The sequence below is a fragment of the Balaenoptera acutorostrata genome, chromosome 11 (assembly GCF_949987535.1).
Source record: "Balaenoptera acutorostrata chromosome 11, mBalAcu1.1, whole genome shotgun sequence".
Classification (NCBI taxonomy): domain Eukaryota; kingdom Metazoa; phylum Chordata; class Mammalia; order Artiodactyla; family Balaenopteridae; genus Balaenoptera; species Balaenoptera acutorostrata.
Window position 1 is genome coordinate 31,145,672 of NC_080074.1, and position 16,906 is coordinate 31,162,577.

Below are 16,906 nucleotides of genomic sequence, written 5' to 3' on the forward strand. Positions count from 1 at the left end.
CCTCGCCTGGAGGGCTCGCCCTAGCCCGCCCGCCAGCCCGGCTCCCGGGCTCGGAGGAGCGCAGGCCCGGGGTTGCCTCGGGCGGGACCCCAGGTAAAGGGCGCCCAAGTCCGCCTGCGGCCGACATCGCTCTCCTGCTTCCACAGTTGCGGGAGCCGCCCGGACCCGCTCCGAAACAGCAGCTGTGACTGACGGAGTCACCGCCCCGCTTGTCCGACCCACCCCCTCCTCCCCCTCCGCCCCCCGCCCCGATACGTCATGGAAACACGGACGTCAGAGCCTTTCAGCCAATCGCTGGCAGCGACAGGAGGAAAGGGGCGAACGGGAGGGGGCGGGGGCAGCGGCCGGCCGAGGCGCTCAGCGGAGGAAGAGAGGGAGGGGCGCGTGGAGGCGCGAGTCCCCCGCCCCTCACTCCGGCCACCCTTTCCCCACCGCGCGGCAAGTGCTAATCGCCGGGCGCGCGCTCGCCAGCCGGGGGCGCGCTCTCCGGGTCCTCCCCTTAAACGCCCTCTCCGCTCCGCTCAGCTCCCAGTCTCCGTCCGAGTCGCGCTTCCTCCCGCGCGCGCGCGCCTGCCCGCCCCCAGGCTCCCCGCGGGCCGCGTCACGTGACCGCGCCTAGCCAAGGCGGCAGCGGCGGCAGCGCGAGCTTCGGCGGCGGCGGCGGCGGCAGTGGCGGCAGTGGCAGCAGCTGCGCCGCCAGCGTGGAGCGGGAGGCGAGAGGGTGTGGAGAGAAGGGAGCGCCAGACCGGAACGGGTGAGTGTTCACCTCCCCTTGCCTCCCCCGGCAATCTTGCGGGCCACCCGGTGCAAGCGGGGCCCCTGCCCGAAGCTTCGCGCAGCCCCCTCGTGCTCCGCTGTCCGCTCTCCGGGGGCCGCGGGCCCCGCCCCGAGCGGGTCGGGCTGCGGTGCTCACGGAGGGGGCTGCACCCCGCCCGCCGCTGCCTTTGCGGACGGCGGCGTGAGGCCGGCGGAGCTGCCCGTGCTGAGCGCGGCGCGCCCTGTGTGCGGCTCTGCGGAGCTCAGGAGGCGGGTCCTGCGGGGACGCGGGCGGCCACTCGGCGGCAGCCGGGCTCTGGGCGGGGGCCGGCCGGGCGCCGCCTCCTCCTCCGCCGCCGCCGCCGCCGCCGCCTCCTCGCAGTGCAGCGTGAGTAGGGAGCCCCGGCTGGTGGACGCCGAACCTCTCGGCTCCGTGGCCACCTCATCCTCGAGGTGCAGCCGAACCTCCGCGTGGCGCCCCGAGTCCTGCGAGCCGTCTGCGGACGGGCTGAGGACCGAGCCCCCGTTCTCTGCGTTTCCCGCTGTCCTCACCGCCCCCTCCCCCGACCCTCCTGCAGCCTCCCCTTCCTTTCCCCTTCGGAAAATGGTTCCTGCTGCTGGGTGAGGTGAGTGGCGGCCGCCGCCCGTCCGCGGCGGGGGCGGCGGGACAGGTCACCTGCGGGGGAGGCCGGGCGGAACACGGAGGTGGGGGCGTCGCGGCGGGGCTCCTGACAGCTGGGTGCTCCGTGGACTGCGCGGATTCGGGAGAAGTTGGCGGGGGCGTTCCGGCGCCCCCTCGCAGGTTGTCTCCCGCCGCGCCCGCCCCGGCAGATCGTAAAGGTGAGCGGCTTCCTCGGCGTGCGCCTCAGCGCCGGGTCCGGCCGGGAGTCCCCGCCCAGGGCTCCAGGGACGGGGCTCGGTGGGACTTCGCGTCTAACCCCGCAGCTCTTCAGTTCTCCGAGCCGCCTCCGCCGCGCCATAGCCCATCCTGCGGCCGGCCGCCCCCGCTCCAGCGCCTGGTGACCTTGAGGGCAACGGTGCCCGGCACTTTTTCCCCGCGCCCCGGGAGGGTCACCCCTCTAATCCCCGGCTTCAGCCCACTGGCGCTCCGCGGGCGGAGAGCGGGGCCGGGGTCGGCCCCCGGCTGGGGCTAGTTGATTGATGCGTGTCACACCGGACGGTGATTCCCCGGGAGTTGGAGAACCGTCTCGCCTTTATCCCAGCGTCTGTGGTCTGGCCTCCCAGGATGTTCTCGGTTGCTTCCGATTCGCGTTCTTAGACTTAGTTTAAAAGAAAGAGAGAAAGAAAAAATCCTGCGTCCTCCACCCCCTTTTTGGAAGGGTCAGTAAGAGCCGCATTCCAGTTGCGGGGGTGGGGGGGTGTGCTCCCTTTATTCCATCCTGCTGGAGAATCCTGTGGCTTAGCTAGTTAGCGACCCCTGGTTCTGCGTCGCGGTCTCTGGCCAGGTTGGTGTCTGTGCGCATTTCATTCACCAGTTTTCTGCCGGACTCGCAGCGCTGGGAGTGCTCGAATCCTGTGCGGTGCAGCGGTGCTTGGCGCGGAGGGGAGGGCAAGAGGTGCTCAGGGGGTCTTTAAACCTGCGGAGGGCTCGACCCTCCTCTGCACGCGTAATTTTGCTTTTCCTGGGGTTAGAGCGCAGCAGGCAGCCACCTTTGGCCGCTATGCATGCTACTTTTCTGGGTTTATTAATAATCTAATGGTTCCTGTTGGTATCGATTGCTGTTCATGATAAATTAGTTATATGGATTTTTTTTCATACGCGTGTAGGTATATGCTTATATCTGGACTGTCTGCCTTTCAACATGGAAGCCTTTGTTGTGTTTCACCTCCCCCCACCTGAGGACAGTCTTATTTTAAAATAAAGCTCTTGTTCAGCGTGGGTGTATTTTATAATACAAGTACTTGTAAGGATCTGCTTTGTATGAGGCTGTCCTCGGGCAGAGGGTGTGTAACCCTTTGGATAGTGGCCCACGTGAGTGAATGAAAGGCCTTCACCGCTTGTCCTGCTGCCAGCCTTCCCCAGACTCCCTGTCCTTGTGTGTGGCAGAGGCGGATTGGGGGAATTAGAGGGATTGGAGGAGAATCTGCTTTTTGTACTTGAGCGTTTCATCTGGGTCCCCCTCCCCCTCTTTTTTTCCTTTTTGTCCTGGTGAGTTCAAATTTGAAGTAAATAGGAACATATTCCTTAAAGGGAGACTTTGAGAACTAGTGTATGAAATGGGCCCCATGATTTCAGGGGGCCGTTTTAGTTTCTGTGCTTTGCATGAATTGCTGTAATTAAGGGTGGATCTCTGTCCTGATTTTGGCTTGGGTGTAACTGCAAAGATCTTTGAAAAGTAAGTTATTTCCTACCATATAGTCTGCAAAAGTGAGTCACAATCGGGTGAGTTGAGGACAGAGCGCCACCTTTAATTTAAAATTTCAGCATTTTCTTTTATTAAAATGGTGAAAATTCAGAGAACACCCTCTTGATTTTTGTTGCAGTTGTCATTACTGGCATCCCCATTTAGATGTGTAGGGTGAAATTGTCTTCATTTTCCTGTATTCTGCGATTCCTCAGTCTTAGGGGTGTTTCTGCAGTTGTATGGGAAATCATGGTTTCTTCACTGACGCTTGGGATTTAGTGTAGAACTCTGAGATGAAGTGAGAAACTAGACTTGATTTGTGCTTATGATAAAATAACAGGGGCAATGATAGTTTGGATCTACTTAGGAAAAGAAATAAGGAAAGTAATAGCTTCATCGTAAATAGATATTTAAAACTAGCCGTTGCCACCAAATAAGGGTACCCACCACCAAGATAGTGGTTTTATAAATTTTTTTAGCTTCTGTGCTATAAAGAGATTCTAAAGTAAACATGCAAAATTATTAACCTTGTTTGAATAAGGTATAGTAATTTTTTTTGTTTTTCATTTTCCAACAGCTTGCCTTTTATGGTTTGACTGCAAATTTTACAATTAATTGTTTTTAAATAATACAAATGAGGACTTCCAGCAGGAGTACTTACCCTCAAAGTTATTGAAGACCATATTGGAAAAAGTGGTTTCTGTGCATGGCTCTTCTCAAATGTATCAATATCTTATATAAAAATGAATGGAGTTTTTTTTTTTTTAATTTATTTATTTTTGGCTGTGTGGGGTCTTCATTTCTGTGTGAGGCTTTTCTCTAGTTGCAGCAAGCGGGGGCCACTCTCATCGCGGTGCGCGGGCCTCTCACTATCGCGGTCTCTCTTGTTGCGGAGCACAGGCTCCAGACGCACAGGCTCAGTAGTTGTGGCTCACGGGCCCAGTTGCTCCGCGGCATGTGGGATCTTCCCAGACCAGGGCTCGAACCCGTGTCCCCTGCATTGGCAGGCAGATTCCCAACCACTGCGCCACCAGGGAAGCCCCTGAATGGAGTTTTTAATGCTTAGAAAACAAGTGCTGTAGTGATAGCTAAATGGGTGAGATTTCCTTCCCTGACCACTTGGTCCCTCCTGTCCCCCTCCCTCACAAATCAAAAACTTGAGATGCACTATGTCTTTAGACACAGGATATTTTCTGAATCTGATTGTGACTGCAGATGTAACATAAAGAAAAAAGGATTCAGCTTTCAAGTAATGAATAAATAAATGTGTGGATATTACTAAATATAGTTTTAATTGCAAACCACAAGATCGTTACCATTTCTATCTGCATTTAATTTTTAATCCACCACTTGTAGTTTCTTCATAGACTACTGTAAAGCATAAGCTATTGAGCTACAGATAGTTTTATTAAGTTAAAAAATCTGCTTGTGATGAAAGGTAGTTTATGCTTTTCAGTCTGGAATATGGCCCCAGGTTAAAGGACATCATTTGAGCAGTTAGGTTGATGTATGCAGAGTAATTATACATCGTTACGTGTATCTTGATAGAATCCTTGATTTGGGGGTTAAATTTACCAATTTCCTTTGTCTGACAGATATGTTAACTTCATTTTGGGTGCAGCATTCTCTTACCATGTGAATTGAGTTGTATAGGTCAACAGGTTTTAAGAGGAATGGCCAATTGCAGCTATTGATGGTCTTTTGCAATACTAACAAAAAAGTGTATTGGCCCCCTTTTTTATTTTCCTTATGTTTTTACACATACATGCAGTTGAAACTGGTCATTTCACTTTTTACTTCTGGAATTTTGTAATGAGTGAGAAAATTAAAGGAGTAAGGATCAGGAAGCAGAAAATTAAGTTTTTGCAGCTTGGCTAAGAGTATTTACTCCATTGGAGAGGAATAGTTATTTTCTAATAGGTGTCATGATATATATAGAAGAGTACGTGAGAGCAGCTTATTTTGGAATGTATAGAATCTGAGGTAACATTGAAGGAAAATGATACAATAGGTATGGGGATAATTTTCAAAAAAAACTTTAAAAGATTTGGTTTTTAGCTTTTACAGATATTTTATACACACACACATATACATTGTTGTCTTGTTAAAATTTTTTATTATGGAAATTGTCCAGCATGTGAAAGTAGAATAATATACTTAGTGACCAGTTTTGAGTTATCAATTCATGGTGCATCTAATTTCATTTCTATTTTTACACAAGAAATAGATCTATTATAAATGGGGGCATAAGACAGATGACTGTATTAAATTCTTATGTTTTATATTTATAATTTATAGGATATATACAATAATGTACAATATCTAGTTGAATCTGAAAGGTCAGTTTTTATGTTTGTTGTTTCTGTAATAGTCTGTTTTGCAGCAGACACCTAAAGACAGTGTCTCTCAAATTTTACTCTTAATGATAATGCCTTTGATTTATAAAATGCTTTACAGTATTTCAGAGTGTATTACATAGTATCCCTTTTGAGTCTCACAATAAATCTGTGAAATGAGTAGATAGCTGTACCTTTCTTGTTTTTTAGGGAGGTAAAATGATTTCTCTAGGCCCTAAGGTCATATAATATAGCCAGCAGCTAGATTAGCCAGAACTGGACTCTAGATGCCTTCTAGTTTTTGCTTCATTGCTCTTTCCATTATACATGTCTGTGTAAGTTTGTGAAAGTTACATGTTTATGAAAATCAGGTTCTGACCACAGTAAATTTAATAGTGGAATATAAACAGATTTGTTTGGGTTTAACTTATAAATTTAATCATTGCTTGTATTTGGTATAATATAAGCAGTTCATACCCTGATTGCTTAACAGCTGAGTAAATGAATTTGAACATATTTGAAATACTATATTTTTAATATTGTGGATAGGATTATTTTTAAGTTAGGAATTATGTTTACAAAGACTTGTTAGTCCTTGAAATGATTAGGGGTGTCTTAAATCTTGAGTTAAAAATAAAGTGGCCTGTACTAAAAGTTTCTTTTTTTAATTTATGCTGTCATTTTTTCATGTATTTGGTTTTTTTCTGCCACAGCTTGTTACCTAAGTCTTTTTGAAATATTAATTCGGTATTTAATGAAATTTAGTTTTAAAAGGTCCCAAATGAGATTTTAGTTCTCGATATCCAAAACCTTGCTATAAAGCTCACAGGGAAGGTGGTGGTTCTGCAGAAAGTGTGCAGGAGGGTCACCTGGGGGAGTTACTGAAAGTGCAGACTCCTTGGCATTGCCCCTGCAAATCTGATTCAGCAGATGTGAGTGGGGCCCAGTAGTCAGCATTTTGAGAAACACTCACGTTGAGTTTGCATTTCGCTTAAAATTATATTACGTAGTAAAGATGCCTTTATAAATTAGAAAGACATCATTGATTTATTTGACTATGAACATAGTGCTTTCAAGTAGTTTTGACTATTGTAGCCAAGTTTGATTTGTGGACTTGGTGGTTTTTGTGACAATTGTAAGACTAGTAAATTGAAAATATTTTTTTATCTGTGTGCACTGTCTTCTTTCAGAAGATTCATCTACGGTTATTGAGTTACTTATTAAGCACTGTAAAAGTCCTAGATGGAAAATGTTCTTCTCTGTTTGTTTTCATGCCCCAGTGTCTGCCATTTCCAAATGACTTGAACATGGGGGCTTATGTAAAAATAATGCATGCTGTGTCAGTACAGTACTGTATATTTATATACATATGATATGCTTTAGTCTAGCTCTTATTTTATGTTAGAAGGAAAGACTTTGGATGTTCCTTCAAACTAAAAGGACATAAATTGGTGGATAAGTAGTGATCCTTATTAATTTCAGTTAACAAGTAGCTGTTCCTTCAAAAACAGCAGGTTAGTCCTTAATGATCTTTCAAGAGTATTAATAAGACTAATTGATAATTTACCATTCTGTGCATGAAAACAGAAGTTACTGCTGTTTTACTTAATGTTAAAGAACAGATTATATAGTTCAGCAGTCTACTGTAAGAGCCATTTGATGTAAACTGATCTGACTTTAACCATTTTATCTACTCTATATGGATTACCTTCTATTTAAGACCAGATTTAAAATGCAATTGTTTTTGCTTCATTTATGACACTATAGTAAGTAGCCTGCATCTGTTTTTAAAGTACATTTTATAATGAAATTAATTTCAAAGCAGGTCCATCTCAAGACTGTGCTGAACACTTTTTTGATCATTTGTTACAAAACCTTAGGCTTGCTCGCTGCGCTTTAGAATATATTTAGGAATCATGGGTTATAATTTACTAATGGTTGTGGAAATCTAAGGTCATAAAGATTTCTGGCAGAGAGATCCAGATAAACTATGGGTTAACCTTTCACCATATTCTTTTAAAGCTATTTTTCATTAAAATTTTCCTAAATAACTGTGTTAATTATTCTAAACAGTATGCAGTGTTTTTAGTTACCTCTTTGGTAGGAGTATTATTTGGTATTTCTAAGTACAATAACTTCCAACAATGTGGTGTCTCAAAATCCAGGATACGTGGATTTGTATTAATATTTTTGTCACTTCGGCCTCTGGAGGAAAAAATAAGGATAGTTTTGAATGGACCAGTGCTTGCTTACATTGTGAAATCTGGGATGATACTCCCTAACTGTAAGCTGGTGTGACTATTATAAAGACTTAACAGATTTAGGACTAAAAGTTGTGTGTTCTGAAAAGTAGATCATAAAAAGGATTTGTCTGTTTAAAAGATGCTTTTTAAATAACTTGATTATTAACAATGTGGATTTATTGTTCATTGTATTAACTCAGTGAGTTGGTTTGCTCCCAGAAGGATTCTAAGCAATCTTTTACTCTCAAAATTCTCAGATCTGCTGCTCTAATCTACCTTTGATATTTGTGCCAGAATTTTCTTGTTTTTAAGTAGTTTTGCTGCTGTCATTTCTTGACTAAAACGCTCAGTGGTTCCTCATTTTTCTCTTTATCAAGATGCAGCTTGACTCTGAAGGCCTTTTATAAAATAGCTCAGTATTCTAAAGTGCATTTTAGAACACTGATTCTAAGAAATATTAATAGGGGTTTTATGGAGGGAGAGGGGCAAAACCCAAATCCGAGATAGGCTGGTTTATGCAGTTTCCCATTTGGGACTTCTCCCATATTTTGCTATGGTAATACGGACTGAATCTATCTAAATGTGTTTAGTGTTTTAAAAGCTCCCTTGTTTCACAGAATCCCTTTTAGTGGAGCACCCACTTGTTGCTTTTCTGTATTACTTAACCAGGATCACCACTTTGCACACCTCCGGGGGGTGCTGTTCGCAATGTGAATCACGTTTCTGGAGTTGAGAGCAGAGCTGCAGTACTATACTGCTGACTCCCCACGGCGGGACAGTCATGTCTGGCAGTCTCCTGCGTACACTCTTCTCATTCCTTTTGCTGTGACTTCATTATGATTTTCCTCTCACTTGATGGGACCCTTGATCTTGTCTGTCTAAATGTTCCCATCCTTCAAAACTCAGCATTCATCTGCCTTTCGCAGTCATCACTCATTAACTTTCTTGTCTGAATTGCTGTACATTTGTAGTCTGGGTTATACAGTTCCCATCTATTATATATCCTTTTTGTCTTAGTAATTTCATTCAGATAAGAACATGAGTTCTTGAGGATATATAGGGTTTTATCCCATAAACGTTCAATCAGTATTTTTCTGGCGGATTGAGTTAGGACTTAGACATTGTGTAACTCGCGTGAAGGTAAAATGGATAAAGTGGAGGAACTTTTCTTGGAGAATTTCTAAAGACTTTTTACCTTTGAAATTTTAGCTTTGCTCAGATGGATTCATAGGACAACCTGTTTTACTTCTGAAGGGCGGCCGCATTTCATAGACTGTTGCTGGGACAATAGAATTTAGCTTCTCCATAGGAAGTCATTTCCATTTCTTAACTGCAGTGTAGTAATTTGTCCATTTTAGACAAATTACAGTAGCTAAAATTTATGTCTTAAAATGACCAGTTTCACTTTTCTTTTAGCTCATGACATCTTTTCCTTTCATCAGCATTGATGTTCTTAAGATGTGCTTGTTGTATCTGTAATCCATTAGCATATTGCATGATGTAAAATGCCATAATTTGAAGCATATATTATGGTCTAAAATTTACAGTATGATACCCTTGTAGTTACTGTTTATCGATAGGAGTACTCTTGGACCTAAGTTTTTAAATGTCTTTTTGCTGCAGGTTCTGATTTTCTGAGAGGGTTCTTCTTCATGCATTGAGAGTGAACTGTTGGCCCATGACTTGATGCATGATCACTGTGGGCATCAGGAAGATGTGTAGATATTTGGTCTCTGTTAAAGTTTAAAGCATAGCAATGTGGTTATTCTTCTAACTGCCTTCCTTAGGTCAAGGCAGGAAAGCCTGTACCTGACTTTATCATTTCTGTTGAATGCTCGTGTAGTACGTGGAGTCATAATTTCAAACATTTAAGCAATTAATGATTTATATAGATTTGGCACATAAGCTGTTGTAGTTTTAAATGCTTGAAAAAAGTTGCTCTCCATAGATTATTCACTTTCCAGTGTTTAGCACCGCTGAAACTGTACAGGTGTACTGATCTTGAGTGTTCTCCCAACCCTTTTACATTTTATAGACCTAACTCTTGGTAAGGTATTATAGAAGGAATTAATCGTTGATCAAAAGAGGAGTGTAGAATGGTTTTAGTAGTGAAAAAAATAAAAAGAAAGCTGTGAAGGCAGACATCAGTGGAATCAGCAAAAGTGAAATGGGTTAGAGTATGATCTTTTCCTACTAGATTTTGATGTTTCCTATTGGGACAGACGTGGATGGCATTGGCATATACTCCATGCTGCCTTGCTTATACTTAGAGTTACGTGAAATTTTCAGTTCCTTTGCTATAATTCTGTCCTTTTTTTCTCTACTTATGCCCCAAATCAAGTGAGTGATGCTTTACCTACCATTTTTTGTTTGTTTAAAAAGTGAATCACAAACTTCAGGTACTTTGCACACTCTTGACAACTAGTACTGTGATGGAGAACTATTGAGTTAAAGGGCAAATATAGGGAGCTGAAAACAAGGAAAGTCAGTCAGTGAAATGGGAAAGAGAAGATGGCAAAGTCCAGGAAAAGGATATCCTCCAGCATCAGACCCTCTGAATGTCGGGTATCAGAAAAACAAACACCAGTCAGCCCTTTTTTGCATGAAGAGTGGATTTAGGATAAAATTTAAATTCACCTGCCTTTAAGCTTAAACTCCACTTCTTTAATATATATATTGAACACTGGAACTTACCTGATTCTCTTTTGCCTCTGGATGCTCTTGCCACATCGTTCCTTTTGCCAAGAAGGAATGCCCACCTTTCTCAGAGACTGTACATCTGTATTTTTTTGAAGTATAGTTGATTTACAATGTCGTGTTAGTTTCAGGTGTAAAGCTCAGTGATTCAGGTGTATATATGATTGGATTTCAGATTCTTTCCCCTTATAGGTTATTAGAAAATATTGAGTATAGTTCCCTGTGCTGTACAGTAGGTCCTTGAGCCTGTGTATCTTCATGGTATTACTATGTGTGACTAGACCTAAAACTTCTGATTTGGGTTTTTAACTCTGTGATGTTGTCTTATCTCTTCAGATTTAAATTTGAGTTTTATCGTTGCCACTAAAAAGCCAAGTGACCATGGGTAAATCACTTGGTTTCTTTGTTACCTCCCACAAAAGTACAAAATATAAAATCAGAGAATTTTATTAACTTGTCTCTCTTGGAAGTTTTGACTTTTAAAACAATATGTCCACAGTAGGTCTTCTTCTCCCTCCACCTTGTCCCAAATTTTCAACTGTTGAATTTATTTTTTAGGTTTACCATCTGATTTTGCCTTTAATTTATCACTTGGTGTTTCATCGATGATATGCTGTTTCATTCATGAAGACAGTTTAGCTTTTCAATAAATCTATTTATCTAAGATTTCCATTAAAGAAGTGGCATATCAGTGGCATTTGACACCTGCTCCCTGTCAAAGTTTGCTAAAATGAGAGTGAGTGTGAGTTTACAGTATTTGTTAAGATCCGCAGCCACCTTCCCTCACTTTGCTTTCAGGATGCTGGCCAGAGTTGAAGTGTCTTCTCTGAGAACTCTGACGAGCTCAAGGGAAAGGAACCACTAATCTGCTTTCTGTCATTATAGATTAATTTGAACTTTCTAAGGTCTATATACATGGAATTATAAGGTATGTGTTCTTTTTTGGTCTGGCTTTCATTCAGCATAATTATTTTAAATTCATCCATGCTGCATATATTAATAGTTCAATTCTTATTATTGCTGGTAAAGATTTCATTGCATGGATATACCGCAGTTTGTTTATCCATTTACCCATGGATAGCCTTTTGGGTTCCAGTAACTTATGGTGTCTGTTCAGATCTTTTGTCCACTTTTTCATTAGGTTGTTTGTCTTATTATTGAGTTGTAGTTTCTTTATATCCTCTAAATAAAAGTACTTTGGGAAGCATTTGTGCTTGTGCTGGGGGTGGGAGGAGGAATGGTGTTTAAAGAGATTTATGTATCTAACACCTAAAACTGAAAAAGCAAGCAGGAGCACTGCAAGTATTATTTGTAGAAATGGAGTTAGGTACTGAAACGAAAGATACCTGTTCCTTGTTGCCTGTGAATGGAAACTGGGATAAGGGGACTAAAAAAACTGCTGATGTTTTTAAAAAGTCTTATAGACCTGTTTCTGTAAACAAACTTCATGCATGTATAAGTTTGTCAAAACTAAAAATGAATACATGAGTGGAATAAGTTTATATCTGTGGATAAGCCAGATATGTCCCCTGTTCCGTTCTTGTGTCTGCGTGCAGTCTTGTGCAACTGAGATGCAGAATTCAGTATTACTTTGAATAAAAGAATCCATTTTTACTAAAGCGTAAGTGAGCAATGTGGACTTGACTGAAAACTTATTTAGGGGAGGCAGTCCACTTAAGTTCCTTGATTTCTCCCTCAAGTCTTCCTCCACTTTGCAAGTTCAAATTTCTTCCTCCTTTATTATGTTGAACAGTTGCTTGCCTTCTTTGGTTTCTTGGTTTCCCTTGGATTGTCCCTCACCATCACCACTACTCCACACGCACTCCAAGCAGCTCATAAAAACATATGAAGACATTTTTTTCTAAATAGTTACATATAGTCCTGTCCCTAGCTAAGAGTTTGGTATATGATTTCTTTATTTCTTCATCTGGGTAAGTATAGCATTTAATCCCATGAAATGTTGATTTGTGAGAGACTCTTTAATATGTTAAGGAGTACCCTTCTGTAGGTGCGTCTTAACAATTAACCATATTTTAAAATTCCACCCCCTTCACTAATTTCGTGTCTTCCCTTTGAAGAATTTGATATTTGACAGAATTTCTTCCTCCTGCTCTTTCTTTGAAGGAAGAATCTCAGAGGGAGACAGTAGTCATCCCTTAAGAGATGCTGGAACTCAGAAAAGAAAAACAAAAACCTATGGTTCTTTTGTCAAACTGGCATGAAAAATAGACCAGCTATAAAACACACTAATTACTTGGACTAGATAAAGGGAATTTTAAAATGTTTAATAAAATGAACACTGGTGTAGCTGCTTTCTACCTGCCAGATACTGTTTCAAGGAATTTGCAGATATTAACCTGTTTAAATGAGTGGGTTCTGTGGAATTTGGGGGAGAGAGATTCTCTACCGAAAAAGATGAGAGGGGTTATTAATGGTTTTAAAAGGGAATCCTGGAATACAGTGACTTACATAACTTTTCTACCAATTTAAAATGTAACAATACTGATTGTATAATTTTTGGAAAATATAGAACAATGTAAAAATGAAACAATCGCTATTTCTGAGAAATAGCTTTAACATTTTGATTTATTTTTGAACTTTAAAAAAATTTGTACATCTATTAACATGCTTGAGATAATGTAGGTATAATTGTGTGATTTTAAAAAGCTTTGTATTATTTTCTCCTGTCACCAGATTTTTTTCATCAACATCATTTTAATAAGTGTGATATTCCATCCCATGGCTAGTCCCTTGTTAGTGGATGTTTGGGTCTTAAGTTTTTCTCTTATGTTAAATAATCCTCTAGTGAACATCTTTTTTTTGTAGATTTTATCTTCATTTATGATTGTTTCCTTTGTAATTTCTGGGTTTAAAGGATTTCGGTAGTTTGTTATCTTTTGATTAACATTTTTTGCCAGCCTCGTTGTTGAGAGGCTAGTTAAGTATTTAGGATTCTTTGTCTTTTCCTGCTATGTGTACAGTTTGTGCCACTCAACTTCTAGGTCTTTGCTTTACTTTCTCAAATTCTCATAGCCCTCTTAAAAATTCATAATTTGTTGTTGTTTACATGTTTGACACCTCCACGAGGTGTTCAGTTTGAGAGCAGGGACTGTTTATCTTTCTGTTACTCGCCTCTGGCACATGACTTTTACCTGTGATGTTCTTAAAGACTCTTGAATGAGCCTCTTGTGTCTGGTCTTGAGCTTGAGTCCGCTGACTTCAGACTCCGTAAAATGCTTGTTTTGTCTCTCTTTATTTTATTTTATTTTTTAAAAGTCTTTATGGAATTTGTTACAATATTGCTTCTGCTTTATGTTTTGGTTTCTTGGCCCCAAGGCATGTGGGATCCTAGCTCCCTGACCAGGGACCGAACCCGCACCCCCCCGCATTGGAAGGGGAAGTCCCAACCACTGGATCGCCAGGAAAGTCCCTGTCTCTCTTTAGAAACTGTAATATGCTTGTGGTGAGACTTTATCACAAGGCACTTTTTCTTTTAACTTAAGCTGAAAATATGTCAGCTGAATCATACTATTGAAGATGAGAAATAGTTTGTTATAACTGTGTTATATAAGTTTAATTCTTTCTGAAACGGTTCCACCATCCCTGCTTTTAAAGGGTAAGATAAACTTTACTAAGTGGAGTAGAATACTAAGAAGAAGCCCTTAGAAATAGATGTTACTTTTATTATTATTTATTTCAAAATGCTGATAAAGTTTTGTAAAATCCTTCTTACAAATTAATACATTTTTTTTAACAGAGGAGAAAATTCTCCAAAAGTTTGATATTAAGCTTTTAAGTGCAAGTGTATGTTGAATTAATCCAAAAAAGTGGAGGTTCTGTATTTGTATATGAAATAAAACTTTAGGTTTAGGAAGGTGTCCTAGCAGGCTCTTCCTGTGACATTGTATCTGACTTTTTTTTAGTGCGCAGACTTTGAGTGGAAAACTTAAGATTTTGGATAAATAAATTCCTTCAAAAAATAGTTATGTGATCACTGTGCTAGACAGTAATAACTGTGACCTGCCAAGAAAGAGAGTCTGTTATGCAGAGCTTTCAGTCCGTCTCACTTGGTGTGTCCAGCGTTCCTTCTTGGTTTCCTTTTTTGTGCGGTGATTCATCAGGTGCTGTATGCTTCCAAGGAACCAGTGTTAAGTGTATGCACGTCTCCTTCCTAGTCTTTGCTCTCTTCCTATAATGAATAGGGATATATTGTTTCCAGCTATTCTTTTTTTTTTTTTTTAGAGAATGACATTTTTAAAAAATTTTTATTTATTTTTAATTCATTTATGTATTTATTTTTGGCTGCATTGGGTCTTCATTGCGATGCGTGAGCTTCTCTCATTGCGGTGGCTTCTCTTGTTGCGGAGCACCGGCTCTAGGCACGTGGGCTTCAGTAGTTGTGGCTCGTGGACTCTATAGAGTGCGGGCTCAGTAGTTGTGGTGTATGGGTTTAGGTGCTCTGTGGCATGTGGCGTCTTCCCAGACCAGGGGTCGGACCTGTGTCCCCGGCATTGGCAGGCGGATTCTTAACCACTGCGCCACCAGGGAAGTCCCTCCAGCTATTCTTATACAAAGAAGAAAGACATTTTGGAGTCAGCTGTCAAACCTTCATATGGCAGTAGTTTTGCTACCGTCGTTTCCTATTCTTAGAACGCTTGATGGTGCTCTCTTTCCTTCTGTCACTATTACTTTTGAAGTTTTTTGTTTGTTTGTTTTGTGGGTTTTTTTGTTTGTTTTTTAAAGTTGCACTGAGCTCTGCTTATATTCCTCATACAACCAAGGTAGAGAGCCAGACTGTCCGTTCTGAGTTGCATCATAATCTTGGACTTGCCCCCACTGTCTCCTTTCTTCTTCTTTTTCTTGGACTTGCCCCCACTGTCTCCTTTCTTCTTCTTTTTCTTTTTTTATAAATTTATTTATTTATTTTTGGCTGCATTGGGTCGCTCAGTAGTTGTGGCACACGGGCTTAGGTGCTCTGCGGCATGTGGGATCTTCCTGGACCAGGGCTTGAACCGTGTCCCCTGCATTGGCAGGTGGATTCTTAACCTCTGAGCCACCAGGGAATTCCCCGGTCTCCATTCTTGTAGATTCAAGATGAATGTTTCCCCAAGCTGAGGCTGTATTGGTGAAGGTCTTTGTGCTGAAAGGAAGGAAAACTCCTCCTTTGAGGGGTTTCTTTGGCTATGCCTCTCCAATATATTCAATACTAGGTAGCCCCATAAGGCAGGTGCTGCAAGGAGTTGAAAGGAAGAATTTTTGAGTGGTTTTTGGGATCTAGAGAGATTATAGTTTAACTTAAATCTGCAAATGTACGCTTAGAGATTAGAGTCATCAAAAGTCACTAGATTATAGCAGTGTTGAGGACTTTAAAGATGACAGCTGCAGAAGTGGGATGTGACAAGAGGAGGGAGAATAGGACAGATTATGTAGTTGGTTGAATGTAACTTTTTACATTTAGTTAATAGTTAGACATCAACGTATATGTTTGAATATTCAAAGCAGGTTTTTTTCTCTTTAAGTACTGCCTCTTAATTACTTAGAAAAGCTAAAGGTGTAAAAGGAGAAAATTATCATGACATTCCTCTAATGTTGAAGTCAGTGAATAATGGTGGTCTTGTCATGGAATGCAATTTAGTGGATTAATTGCCATCCGAAATGCCTCTGAAAGGGAAAAGAATGAAAGAGGAAGGAGACCAGAAGAATGGGGAGAGGTGTGGGATAGTTTCTCTCCTAGCCTGAAGGCTATTTTTTATCTAGCTTCCTGAACCATGTAAAACATGTAGAAAACCAGGAAATTGGCAGACAGGCCCTCTTAGAAGCCAGGAGTCCATGCATCAGATCTCTCAGTGCCTCGCTCCACTTTAGGTATTTAGTTTGTTTACTAGTATTTTAAATAGATTTCTATAGCATTTTGATAACTGGTTTCCCAGCACACTGCAGATGAGAGCAGATTTGGAGGAATTGGAAAGGTAGTTCAGAAGCAGGCACAAGTATTACCAAAAAAAAATTGAAAATTGATGTCGTGAAAAAGGTTTTTAAAATTAAAAATTGGAATTCACAAAACTTAATAGCCATGGAAAATTTGGTTTAAAAACAGTGTAGCTCTGTGCTGCTCTCCTCATCTGGACTAGTCATCTTGTAGGACTCATCATGAAACTGCTTCGTGAAGCCCTCCCAACCTCTCCAGAAAATTGGATGCTCTCTCTTGGCACTTACAGAATTCTCAGGTTGTCCAGTTAGACTCTGAGCCCCCCGTAGGACCCCATCTCTGCTGTCACAGTGATCGCCTCAAGTCATACCAGGAGTTCTTACTGTGGTACAGACATGCCCAGCCTGCTTGTTATTTATTCTCTGACATATCAATACTTTGTACATCATACTTTGTCTAAGTTCCTCGTATTACAAAATACTGCTGTCTCTTCAAGACACACTTTAAAAGCCAGTTCTTTGATGAGGCGTTCCCCCACCTTCCCTAGGCAGGGTCATTTCCATGTCTGTGTTGCCATTG

General features: G+C 41.8%; 1 protein-coding gene across 4 annotated transcripts in view; it reads left to right on the forward strand.

Annotated features, from left to right (window-relative positions):
- Positions 1-343: 343 nt before the first annotated feature.
- ATP2B1 (ATPase plasma membrane Ca2+ transporting 1) overlaps positions 344-16,906 on the forward strand; it is a 131,506-nt gene continuing 114,943 nt past the window's right edge. The window contains exon 1 of one of the 4 annotated variants that reach the window (XM_057556106.1): positions 344-754. The gene's annotated coding sequence lies outside the window, so the exon portion shown is untranslated. Of the gene's footprint in view, positions 755-1,133; positions 1,383-16,906 lie in introns of those variants that run through there. The other 3 variants (XM_057556104.1, XM_057556105.1, XM_007165907.2) reach the window with 3 other exon arrangements.